Source organism: Mustela nivalis (assembly GCF_964662115.1).
Source record: "Mustela nivalis genome assembly, chromosome: 11".
Lineage (NCBI taxonomy): Eukaryota > Metazoa > Chordata > Mammalia > Carnivora > Mustelidae > Mustela > Mustela nivalis.
The window spans coordinates 35,439,380-35,463,840 of record NC_139030.1 but is presented as its reverse complement, the minus strand read 5'-3'; the positions used below and the strand labels follow the sequence as shown (position 1 = coordinate 35,463,840).

The following is a 24,461-nucleotide window of genomic DNA, read 5'->3' as shown; positions in this document are numbered from 1 at the left end:
CATCCAAAGACATTTTTGTTTTCAAAGGCATTAAAACAATGATGCAAGTAGACAGATTTACTTTTTGTGATAGTGGCACTTTGCTAGTAGAGCTTTCCAATAAACTCCAAATCATCTTCTCAAAATTCACATTGGAACAGGAAGACACTGATTATCCACTGGTAGTAATCAGTCTTTTTGTGTTTTTGACACAATTCTGAATATAAGAAATTGAGTGGCATAATTGAAGAAATTAGAACATTCACAAGCAACACAAAAGAAGTCATCATTAATTATAGTAAAATTAAGTGCTAAAGTATAAAAATATCTTCTACTGTCTATCAACACATTTAAGTTAATGTACTATTATGTGTTTGGTTGTCCTTCAACATTTTGATGTCACTGTTTGAATTAAACTATTAAATTGCCTAAATTCCTTAATGCAAAACTGAACCTCACAATGACAAAATTTGCCTTTCCTGATTAGGGAGAATTTTTAAAAGATTTTAAACAAAGAGAAAAATAGCTAAAAGCTAGTTGCATTATTTCCTCCTCACAATTGCTTGAGCATTCTTTTGGGAATTAATACAACTGTCAGTGCAGGTGGCACTACCAGCTAAATAGGGTGATTTGAATTAAGTGATGGATCTACCCAGAAACATGTCTCAACCTTGATTTTCTGGATTTCATCAATTCTTACTATTTTAGAACTATGAAAAAACTTATAAACCAAGTTGCAAAGGTTAGAGCAGAAAACAAACAAAACCTGGGAGAAAGACACAAGATTTGATGTTTTTAATTGAAGTGAGGTTTTTTAAAAAAAAGTCTGGCTTGAAGTAATGCAAGGAAGAATAGAGGACTTGTGGGCATCAGGGGAGTGAAGAGGGTAAAATTTCATACCTAGAGAGATGTTGCCTACAGTTGCCAGTTTAGAATTATGCAACATGAGCATGCATACTATATACAAATTATTGGTCTAAACCTAAGATTTCAAATTTGAGTGTCCTTTAGGAGTTCAGCTCAAACAAGTATCGATTTTATTTCTTTTAACTGGCATATACTGAAATATTTCACATTATGAAAGCACAGGACCACAAGAAAAAAAATCTCAAAACTTAAATTTCAAATGATGAATCTTAATATTTGAGCTAATATTATTTTTAAGATTATTTGGGTTTGGGCATAGTAATATATTTTTATGGTTTAAGATCATTATGAAACCAACATGCAATAAAAATTGTCATTGTCTATAATACCCATTAACCTCCTTCTGTCTTTTTTACAAGGGGTTTATCCATATGTAGAATTTTTCATATTTTGACATATAAATAGTGATATGCTATATACAGTTTTCTTTATTACCTTTCTAGTAATTAATATATAGCTTAAAGATGTTCCTTGTTGTAAGTACATGCCTTTTTTTCCCCTAGTAAAAACCCATTTCCTGAGATAAGATTAACTTCTCTTTCTTAGCGTAATGTCTCCTAGGTTTGGTCATGTTGTCACAAAAGGCAAGATTTCCCTCTCCTTAGAGACTGAATGATATTCTGTTATATGTAAATACTGCAGTTTCTTATTCATATTTTGATAGATGTTAATGTTGCTTCCATATCTTGGCTATTATGAATAATACCACAATGAGCATAAGAGTGCAGATATGTCTTAGGTATCCTGCTTTTAATTCTTTTGGATATCCAGAAGTAGAATTGTTGGATAAGATAATGGTTCTATTTTTATCTTTATGAGGACTCTTCTTACTTTTCAAATAGTTCCTGCACCCAGTGCCCACAGTAGCCAAACTGTGGAAAGAGCCAAGATGTTCATTGAGACTTGAATGGATAAAGAAGATGTAGTATGTATGTATGTGTGTGCACATATATGCGCGCGCGCGCGCACACACACACACACACACACAGCCATCAGAGTGAGATACATCAGTCAGAGAAAGACAATTACAATGTGGTTTCACTCATATGGAATATAGGAAACAGTGCAGAGGATCATAAGGAGGGAAAACTGAGTGGGAAGTCATCAGAGAGGGAGAAAAACCATGAGAGGCTCTTAACTATAGGAAACAGAGGGTTGCTGGAGGGGAGATAGGTGGAGGGATGGGGTAATTGGGTGATGGGCATTAAGGAAGACACATGATGTCATGAGTACTGGGTGTCATATGCAACTGATGAATTACTGAACTCTACTTCTGAAACTAATCTTGTACTATATGTTGGCTAATTGAATTTAAATAAATAAATAGATAGATAGATAGCTGCAATCTTACCCTCTTATGTTCCAACCAACAATGTACAAATGTTGCTCTTTCTCCACATCTTTGTCAATGCTTGGTTTTTTGTTTTTTTTTTTGTAATAGGCATAATTTTGTTTATTGAGATATAATTGCCATGTAACATTGGGTAAATTCAAGGTGTATAATGTGTTATTTGATACATTTGTATATTTCAATATGGTTACCACTGTACTGTTAGCTAACCTTTATCACCTCACATTATCACCTGGTCAGATGCATATTTAGATATCCTTTTCTTTTTTTTTTTTTTTTTTCTGAGCATTTTTTTCATCTATTTCCTGATTTTCCTACTGTGTTGTATTTTTTAAATTGGCTTGAAAAATGCATTTATATAATCCATGGCAATAACACCCTTTAGCAGTCATTTCACCAGGATGTACTAGGACCTCACATGAGATATTAAGGATGGAGTAAGAGGCTGGAGAAGGCATCACTGATGGTTCAAACCTGGGAAAACACCGCAGCCTTCACCATGGGAAAGTTGTTAAGGCCTCCTGGATTCCTCTACCTACTCTTCTAATCTTGTAGATAAAAAGTCTTACTTTCCCCCTCACATTTTTCTGGGTCATTCTTTTGAGAATAGATACAAATATCAGTGGAGACCACAGTACAAGTCCAGAGTGATTAAAGTGATGTAAATTGAGGATTCCTGGAAGATAAATCTTCCTAAGCACATGTCCCCTTCTTGATTTTCTGACAATTTCCTTGTTTTTGTTTTTTTTTTGTTTTTTAAGCCTTTAGGGTTAACCTATCAAATGTCATTCTAAAATGCGAGTTGGAAAGTGAATCATTAGAAAATTATTACAATGTGAGTTTAAAAGTAAAATAGAACAAAAACCTAAGAAAAGGAGACAGGAATTGATAGTTTTGATCCAAGCGAGATTGAAAAAACAAAGAGAAAGAAACAAGTAAACAAAGGTTTTTGCCTGAAATAACAAAAGAAATCACAGAGAACTTATCATAGGGAGGGAAGAGTAGAGATGGTAACAATACATACATCATTACTTTGCCATGTAATTATTTTTTTCTCTGTAGTCTAGGGAGATTGCTTAAAGCCCTCATCTATTTTCTCTTAACCTCTATGCCTCACGAAGGGGAACAGTCTCTGGGGGAAAGGAAAGGAAGGTTGTGAAAAGATCCAGTACATTTCAGTGTGATTTTTCTTTTGTTAATTAATTTGACTTCTCAGCTCTTGACTTTCTAGGTTGTTCTCTAATGCCTTCAAATAGGTGGGAAGTTTTGTTTCAAATTTGTTTATTGTTTTTATATTTTATTTGTTGTTACTGTTTTAGTAATTTATCAATTGCTTTTTAGAGTTCTATATGCAATAAAGTGTATCTAGTACTTACCAACCTATATGGAAGTATAATTCCATTGATGATTAATGATGATGATGATAATGTTTTTATAGACACAGAGAGAGAGTGTGGGGAAGGAAAGGGTAAAGGGATAGGGAGAGAGAGAAAATCTTAAACAGGCTCCATGCCCAGTATGGAGCCTAATGTAGGGCTTGATTTCAGGACCCCGAGACCATGATCTGAGCTGAAATCAAGAGTCCAACACTTAACTGACTGAGCCACCCAGGTGTCTCCATTGATTACTTTGAATTTATAAGAAATATTTGATTATAATATTCATCTGTTAAATGTATTTTCTCTGGTAAATATTCTTTATCTATTAATAATCTTTGATACTCTAACTCACTTTTTTAAATTGAATTTTGTCATTATGCTATGCTAGATCCTTTTATCATTACCTTTTACTGAATTCCTTGGATTTTTCTAAACCAGTTTAGGAAAGGAGTATCATACAACATTATGATTGGCTTTACAAAGCAAAGCATCAGTTATCTGAAGCCATAGTTTTTACTATTTTCTGTAAATACGGTTTGTCTACATTCTCATGTATCCTTGTTTCCTGTAGTAATTCGAATAGTAGCAAGTCTGTGGAGTGCTGGCACAGCCTTATTCACCCTACTTCCAAAGTTAACAGACACAAAGAAGTTTTGTATCTTTCTATCTTAGATAATGCACACTTTATTAGTAAGTATATTTCCTGATGGCTGGTAGTTTTCTGAGATCCACCACTACATGGCATTTTCATCTAGATTGCTCTCTAAGGCTATTGCATGATTCCCTCTTGACCTTGCATTTGCAGGCTTTTTATAATATTAGTTAATATGTAAATCTAAGTTGCATAATTATATTCTGCTATATGACTGAAACATTTTATAATTAAGAAGGTAATAGTAACATGATATTATGAGGAATGAAAAGGAAGTGTCAAGGACATTTTGAGAAATCTCACTTATGTAATTAAGAATTTTATCAATCTGACATTAAATAACTGACTGGAAACTGCCAATTCTGAAAAAATTATCTCTTAATGTCATTTTTTTTTGGTTGGATATTTGACTTTCCTTTTTTATAACTTAGTACAAATCAATCTATTATTTTGGCATATCACTTATAAAACTCTTTACATTATGTCTCTTTTACTTGTTTGATTCTAGGTATATCTACATTTGGATATATGTTCTGTCTCACAAATCATATATTGAACTTCTAAAGAATAAGATCATTTTTTATCATTTTCCTCTCACATGGGGTTCTGCACACAGTGATGATGTAAATGTATCTGTAGATCATTAACCAGCTAGCCATCTATCTTTATGTTAGAACTCTTACTATAAAAGTTCCAAGCTTGTTCCTATTGGCAATTTGGCTTCTTAGAGAAGACTGCAAATTGTGATTACTTAAATAGAGTCTTGATTTATAACTGTTGTCTGTCGGTGTGTTTGTTCTAAGGGTGCAAGTCTGTAAATGCTGATAACTCTACCATATGACTTCAAAATTTGCTAGTATTCAGTTCTAATTATTTTATTTAACTAGTATGAAAACTGCAAATGTCTACTTTAATATATATATATAGTAAATAAATTATATCTTTTTTTCATTTAACCCTTTTTAGTCTTCAAGAAAGCTTTTAAGAGAGTGTCTTTTCTAGTCCAAAAAGAAGTGACTGCTTAAAAAGTCCCAAATGACTTCACAGGTGAGTCTGGGATTTAGGTGGGATAGTATTTAGATGGAGTAACATTCTCTGTACTATAAAACAGTTATTTGCTGTTTTATTCAGTAGACTATCATTAGAAATAAATAATATTTATTCAGTAGAATATCACACAACAAAAATTTTTTAAACCTCTTTGACAAAACAGTTTTGTGCCCAATGCTCTTGCCCTTATCAAACATCACAACAGAGATTATTTTTAGAAAAATGGTCTCCTGTCATATCAAGACAACATAGACGATAAGATCAATGTCTATATACACCAGTAAAATAGACATTTAAATCAATAAGACTTACTATAAATACTTTTTGATAATAGTATCAATGTGTGCTATATATGCTTTAGTTTCAACTAAAGATCTATCATCTCTCAGAAGGTAAAATTAGTAGTTCTGTTGTTGTCTACCTCTCTGGTTACTATATGTTGCAAATAACTGAGAAAAATGTATTCATTTTAGAGTATATTAAACTTAGGATTTATTATATATCAAAATTCATATTACTAGAAAGTAATGTAATTTAGCTTACCAAATTTTATATTCACATAAAATCAGACCAAATAACTATTGAGATTATGATGCAATTTTTATCTTTAAAGCAATAAATCTATTCATTTTTTTGACATAATCAGATTTGACCCAGTGGTATACAAGTCGTGGAATAGAATTATACTTTATTTTTGAGCTTATTACTCTTTGAAGATAAAGTGTTGCCTTTTTGTTTGGAATGGGAAACCCAACTCTAAGTTTTCCACTAAAATACTTCTTTTTATAATCACTCCTTATGGAAATGAAAAAAGAGCATAATCCAATAAATAGTGGATTAGTGCTGACACATCTTTAGAAGAGACTGACAGACATTTGGTTTTTTATGTCTGAAAATCCTGTCAACATTGGCATTTTTGGACTATACACAGTCTCTGAGCTGCAGTCAAGGCCATCTGTCTGAGTGGCAAACTGCCTATTCATAAATTAGTTGGACCATTTCATCAGGGCAAAAATGCCAAGGAATAATAACTACAAAAGAGCAGATTATATATTTCACCACCTGCTGCTACATCTATAGAAAACTCACATGCACTACTGTGTTGTTGTCACCAATATTGATGCTGTCTAATCTTCCTGATGTAGGCCCTAAAAAGAGGCATGATGGCGACATTTGAGGTTATCTAAGATGTTAATATAATTTACATATCAATCTTGAACTGAAAGGAACAGTCAAGAATAATTTGTGAAACACACATCCAGACAAACAAGTCCAGGAGATATTATAAGTAAGTTTATATATATGTAATAACATTGAAGTGACGGTTGTCATTGTAATACAATGTTGATACTTTTTTCACATGAGACAATTTCACTAATTATAATTAATTTTCTAATAATGAGAAAGGAAAAGAAAATGTATGGACCTGTGTGTGCATTTCATCAGGAAAATAGAATGTTTGAGTTTTCATATCAAGAACTTATAGGAAATAAATCACTCCACTTGTTTTCAGTTAGATAAAAAGTTACATAAATTAATATAATCTGTGTATAATTTACCATTTATTTTGTAATTCTTCTAATGATATCTAATGAATTCACTCAAAAGATTGTTGGTCTTTCCATGTGTCTTCTTAGGAATCAGGAATTAGTTCAACTTTTATCACAAACAGTTTGTATACAAATCTTCTTTTAGAGCCATTCATTTCTTTCACATGAATACATTGATTTTCACAAAAAATAAGTGTGAAAATATTCTATAAATTACTTGATTACTTTAAATATTTTGGTTATTATATAACTTTATAACCATCTCATGTTTTGATTGTGAAAATGACCTAAGTTTTGTAACTTCTCTATCAGTTTCCACACACAGAAACTATATTTAGCAATTTTCAAACCATCAGAGTATCCTAAGGCATAGGGAATGTACCTAGTGTAATAATGCAGCCTGGTAAAGTTGATTGTGAAAGAAGTCAAAGCAGCTTTTGCGTATTCTAAATATTCCTTCACTGTCAATTAAAAATGAAGGATTTTTTTATGATGAATAATGGAATAGCATATGAATGCTAATGGAAAGGAGCTGAGAGTAGTCACAATTTCTAATATATTATGTGGAATCCTGGCAATACGCCATAATGAAAGTGCTCAACTTATAATATTATGGGAGTTCCCGTGCCCCTTCAATATCAATCCAATATTCCACTATATCATCTTTCTTTTCCATGAATAAGATGTTGTAAAGAAATAAAATATGTTAGCTTTGCAGAATCAGCAAAACTTTGTGAGGCTATACCTTTTAAAAAATTAGATCCTTTTCCCACTTTGAATGACCCAGAAGTTTTAATTTAATGAAGTCATTAGCCTACAACATAAAGCCAACAACTTAGGAAGGAAGTCTATTGTTCAATATTCATACTATTTCCACCTAACATTCTTATTGTTATACATGAAAATGTTCATTTTTGAATGATTATTTTCAGCTATAACGTGTCGATACTGATCTCTTCATGTCTAACCTCCAAGTATTTATTACACATTGGGTTATATCAAAGGCTGATTTTATTCTTAGAGTTTTTATTATAAACTGCATTATACCCACTTTAGGAATTTCAATTTTTTTAAAAGATTTTATTTATTTATTTGTCAGAGAGAGGGAGCAAGTGAGCACAAGCAGGGGGAGTGGCAGGCAGAGGGAGTAGCAGGCAGAGGGAGAAGCAGGCTCCCTGCTGAGCAGAGATCTCCATGCTGGACTTCATCCCAGGACCCTGTGATCATGACCAGAGCTGAAGGCAGACACTTAACCAACTGAGCCATCCAGGGGTCCCAAATTTAAAAATTATAAATATAACATTATAAAGACTTAAAATCTCCAGACCTCATAAATAGCATTTATTTATCACAAAATAAAATGTAGAAATCAAACAAAAAGAATAAATCCTGTTCTTTGGGATTCAGAAAACAGATAGTAGATATTTCACTGAAGATAGAAAAAAAAGATCTGCGTGGTGGAGATACTGTATTTGAATTTGATCTTGGATAATCATTTGGGCAGGGAAACCAACCATCCCTAAAATGGAGGATGAAAATTGACCAAGAGAAAATCCACCTACATCTCATCAATAAGTTATCAAGAAAAATCACAAGCAATAGCACTCTAATCCAGGGAGAGTGTCACAAATATAAATAGAGACCCACTCTGGGATAAAGGTATAAATGGAAGACTAAAGATCGAGGGTGAAGCAAGAACATTAAGTTGAAAAAAATCTTTAATAATCCTAACTGCACTAGATAGCTCTAGAGAAATTTTATGCCAGTGATGTGTTGACAGTAACCATAGTAAAGAAGTAAAATGGAACAAAACAAAACAAAACAAAAAATCTCAACTCTGGACTTGACTAACTAAATCCCCACAATATCCATCAAGCAGAAATTACTTGTGCTCTTTTCCAGGAATGAAATTCTCTGCTGTTCTATGCCCAGAATTCAGTGACAAATACTCAATAAGAAACAGACAAAAAAAAGAAAAAAAAAAAAAAAAAAAACGTCAGCATACTTTCAAGAGACAAAGCAAGTAACAAAACCAGACTCAGAGATGAATCCATATGTCAGAACTAAAATACAGAAAATTTTAAATAACTATTTTATTGTATAATATATAGTGTATAATCACATTAAATTTTTTAGGGGAAATGCAAAATATGCATAATTATGGAGAATTTCAGAAGGTAATAGGAATAATAAAAGTCAAATAGAAATGCTGAAATTGAAGCTATGGTAACAAAGATGAATTTTTTTGAAAGACTCATAAGTGGACTCATCATAGTTGACTAAAGAATCAGGAAAATTGAAAATAGGTCATTTGAAATTAACCATACTACATACAGAAGAATTATAAGAAAGAAATAGAAGTGAGCATTCAAAAAATGTGTATTTCTGGAATCGCAGAAGAAAAGAGAGAAAATAGGAAAGAAATATTTAAATTGATAATGGCTGAAAATTTTCCAAAAATAATAAAAAATTCACCAAAATTTAGGCCCAACAATCACAGTGGACCCCCAAAATTATGGACAACACACACAAACACATACCACCTAGACATTTCATAATTAAACTGCTGAAAATCAAAGATATAGAGAAAGTATTGGAAATACCCATACAAAAAGACTCCTTACATACAAAGAAACATAAAGAATAAACAGCAGGCTTATATTTTGAAACTGTGTAAATCAGAAGACAATGGGTGACTTCTTCAAAATACCAAAAAAAAAAAAAAAAAGTTATCAACCCAGAATTCTACACTGTACAAAAATATGTTGTTAAAGTGAAAGAAGAACCAACTTTAAACCAAATGAAGACTGAGATAATTTATTGTCAGCTTATCAGTGGGGGGAAATAGATTTGGCAATGAATTACTTGATTAAATATAAATGTGAAAAATGCAGTTGGATGTGATGTTGCATCTTAAGGAAGCAGTCTGAATAGGATTATAAATTTTGGAGGGGTAGCCATTTAGAGAAATGTAAAAACCAAGTCATCTCCCAGAAACTGTTCAGAGATTGAGAAAGGCAGCTGATTATGGTTTTGAAGTTGAATCCAGATATGGAAAAATTGAATAGATGTAATCAAAATATTTATGTGAGTAGTAACAAAAATTGTTGTGAAAAGAAAGCTATGGAATTAAGAAAAATAATAGAGAAATACTTTATTAATCAAATGTGTTTAATTAATTACACATTAATTATAAATTATAAATTAATTCTAAATTAAAATTTATAATGTGGTGAAAGAGATTTACAGAGTGTTTTTCTGATTATATATTTTGGGTATTAAGTTAATTAACCCAATATCAATATTTAGCAAATGCTAATTATACATTAAAGATAGCAATATTATATATTACAATTTAAAATTTTTAATGATTATGCTGTAAAATTTATGCCATCAAGTTTTTGCCAATTTGTGTCTTACACATTTATATCTATCCTTATAAGATAAAGGCAATAGCAATTAGTCCTTACAAATCAAAGAGCTTTAAGTAGAAGAGCACTTTTCTGTTAAGTAAGTTTAAATAGTTCCTCTCAAACTGTAATATACAAATCTTGTAAAAATGCAGATTCAGACATTATAACTGTGTGGTATCTGATGTAATGCAATTCTAACATACAGAGCAGTATCTTTGGTATTGTCTGTAAACCATAGTTTGAGTACCAAAACGGCATCAAGATAAATGGTAAGCAAACTCAAATTTTTAAAGCAGGGTGATTAATGAGACATTACCAAATGTGATGCAAGAAGAAGCTTGACAAATGCTTGCATATTAAATTTTTGGTGTTTCTTGCTGCTCTCAGAAACCAGAAATCAAGTAAAACACTCAGAGCTAGCCTGACAGTTGAAGAAATGCCAATTAGAAGAGAATCCAAGTTCTTCATAAAGTAGTCATCAAGCCAAACACCAAATGTACACGTTAGGTCATCCAGGCACTAGCCAATGTACAAGCTGCATACTAAGTAATGAGAGAGCATAGCAGAGGTCATTTAAGTTGGCTGAGACAGAAAACTCTACAACTAACTCACAGATGTGTCAGCTGTATAAATTGTGGTTCGAATGTATTAGCATTTGTATGGTTTGTTATACAATAATAGCTAATTAGTAAACTTAAACATCCAAGTTTTCATGATCTTTTTTAGAGTGTACAGTGTCACATTAATAGTATCAACCTAGATTTTTTGCCTCTTGATTCATCAGCTTTCGTATGACCTTAGATTCTATTAAAATCTTCCTTGCTTAGTGCTTTTGAGTCATAGGAGAATATTCCTTCTTCCTCCTCCACTTCAATCATGTTGATGGCCTTAGTCTCCTTTGTCTTGTGGTTGCCTCTGAGGTCATTTAGGGTGGGGGCCCCAGTATTGCTGATATATATGGTGCTCATTGTGTCATTGTTAATGTCTTTGTGTTATCTCCTGAGTCCTCCTCTAACATGCCAAAGTTGTATTGCTTTTCCAAGAATCTTACATGAGTTTCTCTTCAATATTGCACCATTGCCTTATCTCTTTTTACTTTTTATTTTTATGCTCAGTCATACTTACAAGAATTTTTGAGAGGCACACAATTCAGCATACTATAAACATTCTTCATGTTTCCAAGGGGGAATTGAATTATTTTCTGGCATCATTTACTTTTAGGCTCAAGAACATTCTTTCCTTCTTTTAAGCTGGATCTGCTCATTGTGAATTCTTAGATTTTGTTGATCTGGGAGTATGTTTATTTCACTTTATTTGTAAAGGATGATTTCACATGTTGGTTTACTTAATTGTCTCAAACATTTCTCATAAGCTGTGTTTTTGTTTTTGTTTTGTTTTTCATTTATTTCCCCTTTGCTTTTCTAGCTAAATAATCACTACTGACTCTCATGCACTCATTGATTCTTTCTTCTAACAGTTCAAATCAAATTTTCTAACAGCTCAAGTCACAAATTTTTATTTTTGTTGTTGTTTTCTTCAATTTTGTCCTTTTAATAATTTCCATCTCTGTATTAATATTCTGCATTTGATAAGTCAGTGTTAACATACCTTCCTTGAGTTCTTTAAGCATGGTGTTCTTTTATTCTTTGACCATTGTTATAATAGCTGTCTTAAAAGTCTTTGTTTACAAAGTCCAGCATCTGTGGTTCTGTTAAGTGTCTTTTTCCAGAATGTGGGTCACACCCACATGTCTTTTCATGTCTTAGAAGTTTTTTTTATGAAAACTGAACATTTTATATATGTATCAATTGTGGATACAAATTCAACTCTCCTTTCAGGGGCAACTGTGATGTTTTCTTTCAATCTAGATTTGAAAGTAATTTATTATTTTCTGAATATTAGAAAGTATTTCATTAAACATAAGGGTTTTACTTATTTCAAACTTACTAAACCTATACATTGATTTATCCTTTTCAGTTTCTTCAGTAATGTTTTGGAAGAATTTAATCATTCAGTGATTTATTATTAAGTCAATATTAACTGTGAAACAATTGTGAAGTATAAGCACATTTATGAAAAATTAGATTATCATCAAATAAGTAGTACTATCTCTGTTATAGATTTCTTTATAGCATTTTAAAATTCATTATTTGGAAAATAATCTCAACTTGTTTCTTTTATTGAGTATCTTCAGCCACTGCTAAGAAGAGAACAGATGAGTCATTTCTATGCCAGAATGAAATTCTTTAAATAAATTATAGATGAATACACAAAAAGTCATTGAGTGGGAGAAAACTGATATCTGTATCACTGTGTGATATTTTTAACTCTCTACAATTCAAGTCTCCTACAAAAGCTAGAGTGAAAATATGATTGGAATATTTGCTTAGGATCATTTTAATATGGTGAAAATTGTAGTTTTTATGGAGTTTTTTTTAGAACCCAAGGAATTAGTCAAAGGAAAGTAGAGAATTTCCTTACACAGTAAGTATACTGTAATAAAATTCAATGAAAATGGGATAATAAAATATTGAAAATGGAAAGTCACTTTGGAAAGATCAATTTGTGGGAGTTATACACAGATGAATAAAACATACCATTTATAACTTTTACAAAGAGTCTTAGTTCATGCTGTTTCATTTTCTGTTAGTGATTTGTGTTAGTGATTTTATCTTAGTAGGATAATTTGACATAAAGTCCTAAAAATCACTTATTTCTTTGGGATTCTGGCCTTATGAGGAAGAATATTATTTGGTTGTCCACATACACAATGGTTTGCGACTTTCTATGTCATTCTTTTTAGTCTTGATGACTGATTTTTGTTCTTCTTGATTTTTGCTAAAATCTCCATATTTTTTTTATTTTTAAATTTTTTATTTTTTATAAATATATATTTTTATCCCCAGGGGTACAGGTCTGTGAATCGCCAGGTTTACACACTTCACAGCACTCACCAAAGCACATACCCTCCCCAATGTCCATAACCCCACCCCCCTTCTCCCAACCCCCCTCCCCCCAGCAACCCTCAGTTTGTTTTGTGAGATTAAAAGTCACTTATGGTTTGTCTCCCTCCCAATCCCATCTTGTTTCATTGATTCTTCTCCTACCCAAAATCTCCAAATTTTTTGAAATGCTTCTTCTATCTTGATCTAATCTGTCTTTAGATCTTTTCAGCTTTTCTATGCGTCTGACGCTAACATCATTTCTTTTTATCTCTAATCTATTCTACATATCTGAAATCAGATTCTCGTTTCCAATTCTTCATTTAATATTTCTGCTTAGATTTTTCATTGTCATAAGTAATCTGTGTCTTAGTTTGTGGTATTAGGTAGCTTCCTTAGACAGAAAGGAGTAAGTTTTCTACAGGTTATAACTAGAGGGCATACAAATAGTCTCTTAACACTATGATAATATCTCTTTTTTTTCATTGATCCAAGTTTAGTCCTAATAACATATCTATATCTATATCTATCTATATATAGAGATGTATATATGCTTTTTCATAATTTAAAACTCAAAAAATAAACTTGTCCTCCACTGATGCTTTTCATTGTATCTTATGCAAAATAGGATCCAATAAATTTAAAATTTATTCATTCTGCATCTGTTCTGTTTTCACTCTGCTTTGCTTTATTTGCTAAGTTTTAGAAGATTTTTTTGCCTTCAATCAGATAACACCTTAATAAGGAAATGGATAAGTTCACTGATAAACTCAATAGAGGGTAGCTCAATGTTATGATAATATGGTATCATGTACTCTTCATAGTCTGTACCATCTGGGGAACCTCTAGGCTTCTTCTCATCACTCCTCCTAAAAGTGAAGCTCTTGTATACTTCAAAGAGTTAAAAAAAACATTTTTAATGCTAAGTTTTAAGAATTTTTTTTACATATTTTAAGTATAAGTTCTTTATCAGAGATATTATTAGAAAACATCTCCCAGATTTTTAATTGTGATGAAGAATAATTTATGTATTTTTTCCTTTGATTTGGTCTTTCCTTTGGTATTGAGTCTTCATCAGGTCCAAATTCCTAAAGTTTTCTATTTTTTTGTAAAGTCTCATATAAGTACAGATATCTAGAAAATGGATGAAAATTGAAAACAGATTTACCAAATGACCCATCAATTGCACTCTCGGGCATCCAGAGTCAGGAAAATAAAAATCTATTCTGCACACACAAAAAACTATTCATGAATATTTATAAATGCTTTATTTGTAATAAGCCAAAACTGGAAATGCATCCAAAATCCTTCAGTAGTATGGTTAAATAAGCCATGGTGCATCCATAACATAAAATACTACTCAGCTGTGAAAAGAAATAGACTATATATATATATATATATATATATATATATATATATATATATATAAAACACATAACAACTTCAGTGAATCTTAAGGAAATTATGCTGAAGGCAATCTGGAAAGATTATGTGTTGCGTGATTTCACATATCTAACATTTCCAAAATAACATTAAAATGGAGAACAAATTAGCCTTAGATCTATATATTACATACATAACAATTTATAGAATCTCTCACTAGATACAAGAAGCTTGATTTATACAACATCTCTATGGTTCTGACTTAGACTTAAATTGATGAGCAATTTAAACCCTACTCAATAACAAGTGAAAGGTGCTCAATGTGATGGGAATTTTCCAGAGATCACTGAAAAAGTCACAGAATTCCAAAATCAATGTTTTTGTTTTATTCATGTTATTTTTTGGAAGACTAAGTTTCATATTAGATTCTCAATAACTAAGAAGATAGAGACAAATTAATTCAATAACAAAAATAGTCTTTGTGCTCTGTCCTGTCAGAATGGGTCCTCAAATACTTCATCTGTGAGGGGATTTCTAATGAAGTGAGAATAGATAAAATAAAATATTTTTCTTAGACATTTCTAATGTATATTTGGGAAAAGGTCTTGAGGTTGATAAATGAACAAAAAAACAATGACTTTATACATCTTGATTTAGTCATAGAAAGCTTCTGATTTTGAGCATTTCATCCCAGAATGGTGGGAAACCCAGGGTGATACAATGTTCCCATTATGATACTAACTGATTAACATTTTAATTAATGGTTAATTTAATAATTAACAATTAATAATTAATCATGTTAATTATATAAATAATTTTTATTAATTATAATTAAATGATTAATCAAACAATTAATAACTAATTAATGAATTAATGTTCTACCTTGATATTATAAAATAGTTTGATAATAAAATAAAAATACAAGACCAGACATTCTTATCTTACTGAGAAAAAAATACAAGCTACTGGCAATTTCTTTCTTTACTTAAGTTGGTTATTGACTATTAGATTAAAAACATCACACTTCAATGATAACCTAAATAATTAATGTCCATTAAAAGAAATAAATGCAAACTAAAGTCTCTTAAGGAGATATTTTAATTATTAAAAAACAACCACTATCATCACCTATAGAAAATCTAAATATTAACCCCTCTATATTTTGCATTTCAAAGGGCAAAAAAAGGAAGAGGTGGATAGGAGACAATCGAAATAATTCTTCAAGTTTATCAGAGTTTTACATATGGGCATGAAAGAGCATTGAGGACTTGGAGAAACCATTTTAACATCATCTACCACTGAAACAACACAATCTAAACCTTCAGTTCAGGAAGAACACAAGTTAGGTGAGTAGAGGAACTTGAATTCCCTAGGATTCTTCCTTTTGAGCTATACTCAATGGTAGTTTTTAATGCCATCTGTTCAGATTTAGTGATCCTAAAATCCCAAGTATGTATATGATTCAAATGCTGATGTACTCTGACATTTCAAACTCCTGGATATTCTTGCAATAGCTATTCATTTTTGAGGGTATTGGAACTCATTAATAATATGGTTTATAGAACAGACTAGAGGACAGGCACCCAGGACAAAAATAAAGTGTTTAAAAATAGGAGTATAATTTAGATTAAGGATATTATTTTGTGGTCTTTGGCTCAAAGTTTGAATTATTAACTACTCAGGTGAATAAAGTAAAATATTTTTACTATGACTACTACTATTGTGTTACTGATAATAACAGAATCCTTTCTTCACATTAAAATATAGAGGAAAAACCGATATATAAAACTGACAAAAGCAGGTCTATTCTGTCTAAATTGGAAGATGCAGGTGTTGTAACTCAGCTTTCTGGGGCCTTAATCCTCCCCACATCCCAAGAAAACAATTATACATAGATGGAATTCAATTAGAAACTTCTATACAGTGACACTTTATGCCAAAATTGTGTTGTAAAAGAAAATAAGGACGTCTGGATGGCTCAGTGTCTGTCTTTGGCTCAGGTCATGGTCTGCAGGTCCTCGGATGGACCCCCAAGTCAGGTTCCCCACCCAGAGGGGAGTCTGCTTCTCCCACTCTCTCTTTATCTCTCCCCCTGCTTGTACTATCTCTGTCTTTGTCTCTCTCTCTCAAATGAATAAATAAACTTAAAAAAAAAAAAAGGAAAATATTTTAGGAAATTAAAACCAGTGCTTGTGTTTGGCTATATTGCCAGAGAGAAAAATAATGCAGAAAAAAAATCAATTACCCTATTTTTGAGATAAAGTAACTGTTGGATAAATGGACATGGAAAAGGAGAAATTAAGATGAAAAATAATTGCAAAAACAAAAAACAAAGAAAGAAGATTGATAATTGAGAAGATAGTTATGACAAAGGTAAGCCACTGGTTATGAAAGAAGGTCTATATCTGCATGTGTTACTATGATGGTAAGACTAGGGGCTTTTTATTGAGATTCATGTAGAATAGAGATATACATGGATCTTAGTAGATTCTGAGCTCTGCTTCTCATTAGCTATGTGATGGCAATCAAGTTACTAAATTTAGCCTTATATTCTCATTTTTAACAATTACAATATCTTCCTCTTCTAATCATTAATTTGTTTGTCCAACAAATACTTATTGATCAAATGGTATGTGACAATCTTATTATTACGGATTTTCCCATTAAAAAAAAAACAGATAGATGTCAAGAGGGTTTTAACATGAAGCTTACAAATTTAGTGGGGAAAAAAAAAATCCCTAAATATATACTTCCAAACATAATGAAGACAAGAAAAGGGAAATAGAGGATGCCATCATAACATACAACAAGATTCTTGTGAGTATTAAATAAAAGGTAACACAAGTAAGGTTTGGAGTAAAATTCCAAGCCCATTCAGAACTATCAGTGGTTATTGTTATTGTTTGTGCTTTAGAGATAAATATGACAGGACTGTGCCTGAAAATGTTTGAGCAATTTCTAGTTGGATGAAACCATAGAATACCAATTCAAATGATACACAAGAGGAAAGCTTTCAAAGATAAAAGTAGCTCTGGATATTTATATTTAATTTGAGAATATAATTTTTTAAATCTCCTTTTATAAAATGAGGGATACAAAGATGAGAGAAAGAAAATTATTATTTTAACAGGGATACAAATAATAGTTCATTATGTATCAATAATAGAGAAATTAAAAATAGCCATAAAAGAATTCTATCTGTATCTTTTTGCTATTGTTGCAAAACAATGATTAAAAAGGAGGCAAAGATTTGACAAGATTCACTTGGTTATATAATGAAAATTGAAGGTCTGTAGAGTTCATTTAAATTATCAAAATAAGACGCTTTTAACGGAAGTTTTGATTAAATACAAAAGACTGTCAGAATCTAAGTATCAGATAACCTTTAAGTTTTTCACATCAATAACTAAACATTTCTTTTATTGTATTTGCTATTCATACTGTGAAAACATGGCAATCTTTTTTTTTTAAATTTTGCTTTATTGAGGAATTTGAGCTCATCATAAAATTATTCCAATTATAGCTTTTCTTAAAAATGCATCTATTAAGGAAATAAAGAATGTGTAGGAATAGAAAATATTCAAATAACATTTGTATATTTTGTCATCTCTATCTTTTCTTTGGTCTGCATATAGTTATTTTTACCAAAGTTCATTAAGAAAACAGAAACTATTTTCACATATTTGTAATTAGATAGTAGAAAGGGCATTAGTTCCTTAAATCTGAATTCAAAGTGAAATAGAATTCTCAAAGCCATGTACTAATTCATACTTTGATTACACTTCCAGTTCATCATACATCATACACCAAGGAATCAAGAACCAAAGAAGAGGCACAAAATTAATGTGTAATTAAAGCTAACCATATTTTCTATAAAGACCAATAAAATAGAAAGTTAGCATGTCTTGTATTCTATAAATCTAAAATGTTTATAAATCATTTGAACCAAATGTTTATTCCTTGACTGCTTCCTTTCACACATGGAAAAATGACTTACGTAGTAGGATATAGGTTCCCTACAGGCAAAAAGGCACCACGGAGTGAAGAGTCAATATGCAAAGTGTCTTCGAATTGTTTGGCACATCATTCAAGCCTTCTACATTTTGTCCTCACACAGTTTATTTTTAAACATCTGATCTCTTCCTTTTTGGAGTAGGGGAATCTTCTGATTAATATGCACGAGGGCACCACATGGTTGCCCATCTGTGTGGGTCAGTTTTGAATCACTGATCAGAGCCCAAATTGAGTTGAAATTTAGCCAAATAGCCAGCAACAATGACCTTCAAACCTGTCGTCGCTGGCTGATGGGCAGCTCTAGGGAATTTAATTTGCTTTAGAGCTTGTATCTCACATTCATGTCTGATTTTTAAAATGAATTTATTTCTTCTATTGATCTCTGCTTTTCTGATATTTAAGTTCTGGAAAAATTTCTTTTATGTTTTCAGTAGCAGACTCATTTAATAACGTTCTCTGAAAATAATAACTGGAGGAAATCAATAAATCAATAAAGTAATTTATATATTTATGCAGCTTTGGTAAGAGAAAAACCTTCTTCTATTTGCTTTATAAGGTAAAGGAAATTAATCTATGTCTTTCTCCCTTAATAGTAGCGGACATACCCTAATTAACAACTAGGTATTTTTATTATCTAAAATAGGCAAAAGCAAATAAAGAATCAATTTATTAAGAACTGGGATAGGTGACCTTTTAAAAAGGAATTGAATTTGGCAAAATATGTACGTTTTGAAAGTAATCTAAGAGCTAACATTTTCATATCCTTTATTTGCTTTTTAATCTTACATATTTGAGAAATGGATCTATGAAATGTCCTAAGGCATAACAAAGCTAATTGTCTTTTCATGTTCTTGTAAAGACCATTTTTATTTTTTTGTAAAATGGAGAGGAACATTTCCACGTTCCTAGATTTTCTATACATGCAGCCAGGATAAATTTTATGTTGTTAAATTAAGTATCAGATTATCTACATAAAAGGGGAGATGATTCTAACACCTCCTAATATAAATAGGTCATCAGAATCACCAGTAATCACTGCTTGCCTTACCTCATTTTTCTTTTCTCAATTTAAGAAGTCTATGATCTGCTATTAGCTCTTTGTCAAGAGATTCAGGAACAAGAGCAATAAACTCAGTAGACTCTCTTCTAGGATAAGACTTTATTTCAAATTTTAGGTGGTGCTATGGGTTTCGTCTCCATGTAAGGTTCTTATCCACAGTTAAGGGCGAAGGAGTGACTTCTATTTCTAGGACATGATAAGGAACAAGAGTCAGAGCCAAATCATGCACTTTTAAAACCTGTGCCTGGTGATGGCACACATAATGCCAATTCACATTACATTAAACAATTAAATACACTTTCCCATTCCAAAATAGGATGGGAAAGTGTATTCATCCTATACAAGACATAGCAGTGGGTAGCGAGTAAAGAGTTGGGATCAAATATAATCACCACATACTTCTATCTTCATTACATGTATTGGGTTCTCCTTCATAAAACTCAGTATAGAATCCATTTATGATAAAAATTGTTAGTAAATAGGAATAGATGAAAACTTAATAGAGAAACTCAATTCCTTCCCTCATCAAATAAAAGGCAAGAATGTCCTCTCTCAACCACCTTTTCCCTTTCTTTCCCCAAAGATTTTATTTATTTATTTGAAATAGAGAGAGAGAACACGCAGGAAGAGTAACAGAGGGAGAAGCAGACTCTTCACCGAGTGGGGAGCCCTACACGGGGCTTCACCCAGGACCCTGGGTTCACGACCTGAGCTGAGACAGATATTTAACCGACTGAGCCACCCAGGTGCCCCCCAACACTCCTTTTCAACATTCTTTTGGAAGTCCTTGTTAATACAAAAATACAAGAAAAGGAATGAAAATGTCTACAAATTGGAAAGAAAGAAAAAAGGCTATGTTTGTTCATAGATGGCATCATTATCTACATAGAAAATTCATAAAAATTAACAAAACATCTTCTGGAACTGAAAAGCATCACAACAATGTTAAAAAAATACAGAGGGTAATATACAAAGTTGATTGCTTTCTTATATACCAATTATAAAAATATAATTTACATTAGCACCCAAGGAAAGGAAATACTTATGTAGAAATCTAATGAAATTTGTACAAGATCCATATCAGGAAAACTATAAAACTTTTTTTAAACTAAATTTAAAAAACCCTGAATAAATGACAGAAATTTTGTTCATGGAAAGGAAAACTCAATACTATCAAATGCCATTTCCTCTCATCTTTATCTATAGATTCAGTGAAATACCAACCAAAATCTAGTCCATGCATTCCAAATTTTATCTAGTATATTATTTTGTGCATAATGACAAACTGATTATAAAATTTATATGTAGAGGCAAAAGACCTAGAATAACTAGCATGATGTTGGAGAAGAAAAATGTTGGAGGACTGACACTACCCTAACAAGACTCACTATAGAGCTGTAGTAAGCAAGAAGGCATAGTATTAAAAACAGAATAAATATATTTATTAATGGAACAGAATATAGAGTCTAGAAATAGACTCCTATAAATATAATCAATTGATCTTTCACAAAGGAGCAAAAACAATACAATGAAACACAAAGAAATTCTCCTCAACAAATAGTAGCGAAACAACATAAAAAAAAACACAACAGTCTAGCAACAGAGCTTACATGCTTCTTACACTCTTCACAAAAATTTACTCAAAATGGATTGTAGAACTAGGTATAAAACACAGAATTATAAAACTTCCAGGAGATTACAGGAAAAAAAAAACCTAGATGACTTTCAGTATGGAGACTTTTTTTTTTAAGATATAACAACAAAGACATGATCCATGTAAAAATAATTGATAAGCTGAACTTCATTAAAATTAAAAACTCCTGCTTTGCAAAATATAATATCAGGAGGATGAGAAGACAAGCTACAGACTGGGAGGAAATATTTGTGAAATATATGATAAAGAACTATTATCCAAAATACACAAAGAACTATTATCCAAAAAACTCAACAATAAGAAAACAAATGATTCATTTAAAAAATGTTCCAAAGACCTTAAGAGATACCTCACCAAAGAAGTTATACAGATGGCAAACACGCATATTAAACACACTGTTTGTTATCAGTGAGGTGCAGATTAAAACAACAATGAGGTACCACTATCCACCTATTAGAGTGGCCAAAATCCAGAACACTGAAAGCATCACATGCTGACAAGGATGTGGGGCAATAGGAACTCTCTTTCAATAGGCAAGTACAATAGGAAATTGCTTGTGGGAATGCAAAATGGTATAGCCACTTTGGAAGATGATATGGGAGTTTCTTATGAAATTAAATATACTCTTGCCATATTATCCAGCTATCATTTTCCTTGGAATTTATCCAAAGGAGTTGAAAACATGTCCACAGAGGAATCTGCATATGCATGTTTATTTATAATTGCTCAAACTTGGACCCCAAAAAAAGACATTCTTTAGTAGGGGTTTGGATAAACTGAGGTACACCCAGACAATGAAATATTTTACACTGAAAAATGAGCAATCAGGCCATGTAAGGACAGAAAGGAAACTTAAATGCATATTACTAAGTGAAAGCTACAATCTGAAAAGGTTACATAGTGTATGATTCTAACTATATAACATTCTGTAAAAGGTAAAAGTACAAGACATCAAAAAAATCAGTGGTTGTAAGAAGCTGGGTGTAAGGCATGAATAGTTGGAGCACAGAGGATTTTTAAGGAAGTGAAAATACTCTGGATGATATCATAATGATGAATACATGTCATTTTACATTTATCCCCAAAAGAAAGTGCAATACCAACAGTGAACCCCAAGGTAAACCGTAGAATTCAGGTGATTTTGATGTGTTGATTTAGGTTCAAGAATTTTAACAAATGTACCACTCTACTGAGAGATGTTGATAACGGGGTAGACTATGCATGTATGGGGACAGGGGTCACAGGAGAAATCTTTTACCTTCCTTTCAATTTTGCTGTGAACCTAAAACTACTCTTAAAAAAAATGAAATCTTTAAAAATAACCTCAATATAAAATCCAAATGAAAACTCTTAAATTCTTAGTATTGAATTGATGTTTTGTTCTTTTCTCCAGAGTCAAAGTCTGTTAATACCTTTGCATGTCAACTTTTGCAGCTTTAAGAATTTTCAACCAGATTTATTTTATTTTCATTTCTAAAAACTATCAAAAACTATAAAACTAAAAAACTATATAAAACTTTAAAAAACTAAAAAGTATAATCATTCTAAATCTTGGTACAAGCCCCCATCTTCTCTATCCTGCAAAATTGCCATGGCCTCCTATCTGATCACCTACTTTATGCTTTTGGTTCTAGTGTCTATTCTCAATCCACCAGCCACACAGAGAGTATCAAAGTTAATTATATCATGATATTTCTCTTATCAAAACTCTATAATTATTGCTGTCCATTTAATGTATATTTACATTTTAATCTAAAATACCTCTAATTTAAAAGTGTCTTATTCAATTCAAAGACATAATGTATTCCCTTAATTTTTAATAAACCATTTTATAATCTGACTTATCAATATATAAATATTTCACAGATTTAAAAATTTCATTCTTTTGGGGTCACCTTTCATTTAACAAATATCTAGTTTTGGACAATAAATTATGCTGTCACTCTACTCTGTGAACCTTGTTTCTATTTCCATTCTGATCCTATCTCTCACTAAACTTTTTTTTTTTCTTTTTACTCACTCTGTTTTAGCCACATCATTTTTCCATCCTCTGCATAGATAGGAGTATGCACACTTCATTGCTTATGCCATTATTCTTTCCAGCAGCAGGAAAGTCTTTTACCAGCTATCTATATGGCCAATTCCATTTTTCTTCAAGTATTTGTTCAAATTCCAACTTCTCAATGAAGTCTGCCCTATACTCCCTATTTAAATTGCAACCAAATTCTCCAGTACATTCACCTCTGTAAACCTCACAGGTTTTATTTATTTTGGTAACTCAGTCATTTTATTCCTAGGTGAAACTTGTTTTTTGTTTTTACATAGCAAAATGCATGGAGATTTTCACTATCCATAAACAAAGTTTTAAGGACATTTATTTACATGATACATTTATTTGTATTTATTTATAATTTTGTTGCATACTATTGTATGAAATGAATTTAAAACAATTGATTATCCAACATTGCATTGATGAAAACTTGGATATTTTGCTATTTTAATTTTAGAAGCCAGGCTGCAACTAAAATCTTTGTTCATGCATCTTTGTATGTATCTGCATCTGTATAACAGTTATTTAGAAGTGGAATTGTTGAGTTAATACTTATATATTTTATATATTGATAGCTATCTTCCAAAAAATTCTACACTTACTCATACTTTAACATTGCAAGGTGGGTATTCACTTCTTTTACCCACACCAACATAAGATATTTTAAATCATTTAATTATTCTATTCTTTTGTATTTTTTGTGTGTGAATTGTCTGTTTATATTCTTTGCCCTCATCAGGGCTACCATAAGCCACTGGGCACCTGCAGTGAAGATAGAAGATAAAGTCTTCCTCCAAGTAGGTACAACCCCATGATGTTTGATGAGTACAGTGCAGATTGGAATTCAGTCCCCTTTTCCACCCAGTAAGCACCCTTATACAAAGTACAGCCTAAGCAATCTCTGTGGTGGCCCTTATTTTCTTAAATTTTGGTGTGCTTTAACTCATGTATATGCATATTTATATACATATGTAGTTATATATATGGCAATTGTTTTCTAGTATGTTGTTTTTCTTTTCATGCTGTAAACTTTTTTTTTTCCAAAAGATTTCATTTT

At 31.5% G+C, this 24,461-nt stretch overlaps 1 long non-coding RNA gene across 1 annotated transcript in view; it reads left to right on the top strand.

Annotated features, from left to right (window-relative positions):
• Positions 1–24,204, top strand: part of LOC309844316 — a 28,759-nt gene extending 4,555 nt beyond the window's left edge. The window contains exons 2-5 of the long non-coding RNA XR_014300604.1: positions 5,255–5,335; positions 15,802–15,972; positions 16,839–16,999; positions 24,144–24,204. This is a non-coding gene — a long non-coding RNA (uncharacterized lncRNA). The remainder of the gene's footprint in view (positions 1–5,254; positions 5,336–15,801; positions 15,973–16,838; positions 17,000–24,143) is intronic.
• Positions 24,205–24,461: the final 257 nt, after the last annotated feature.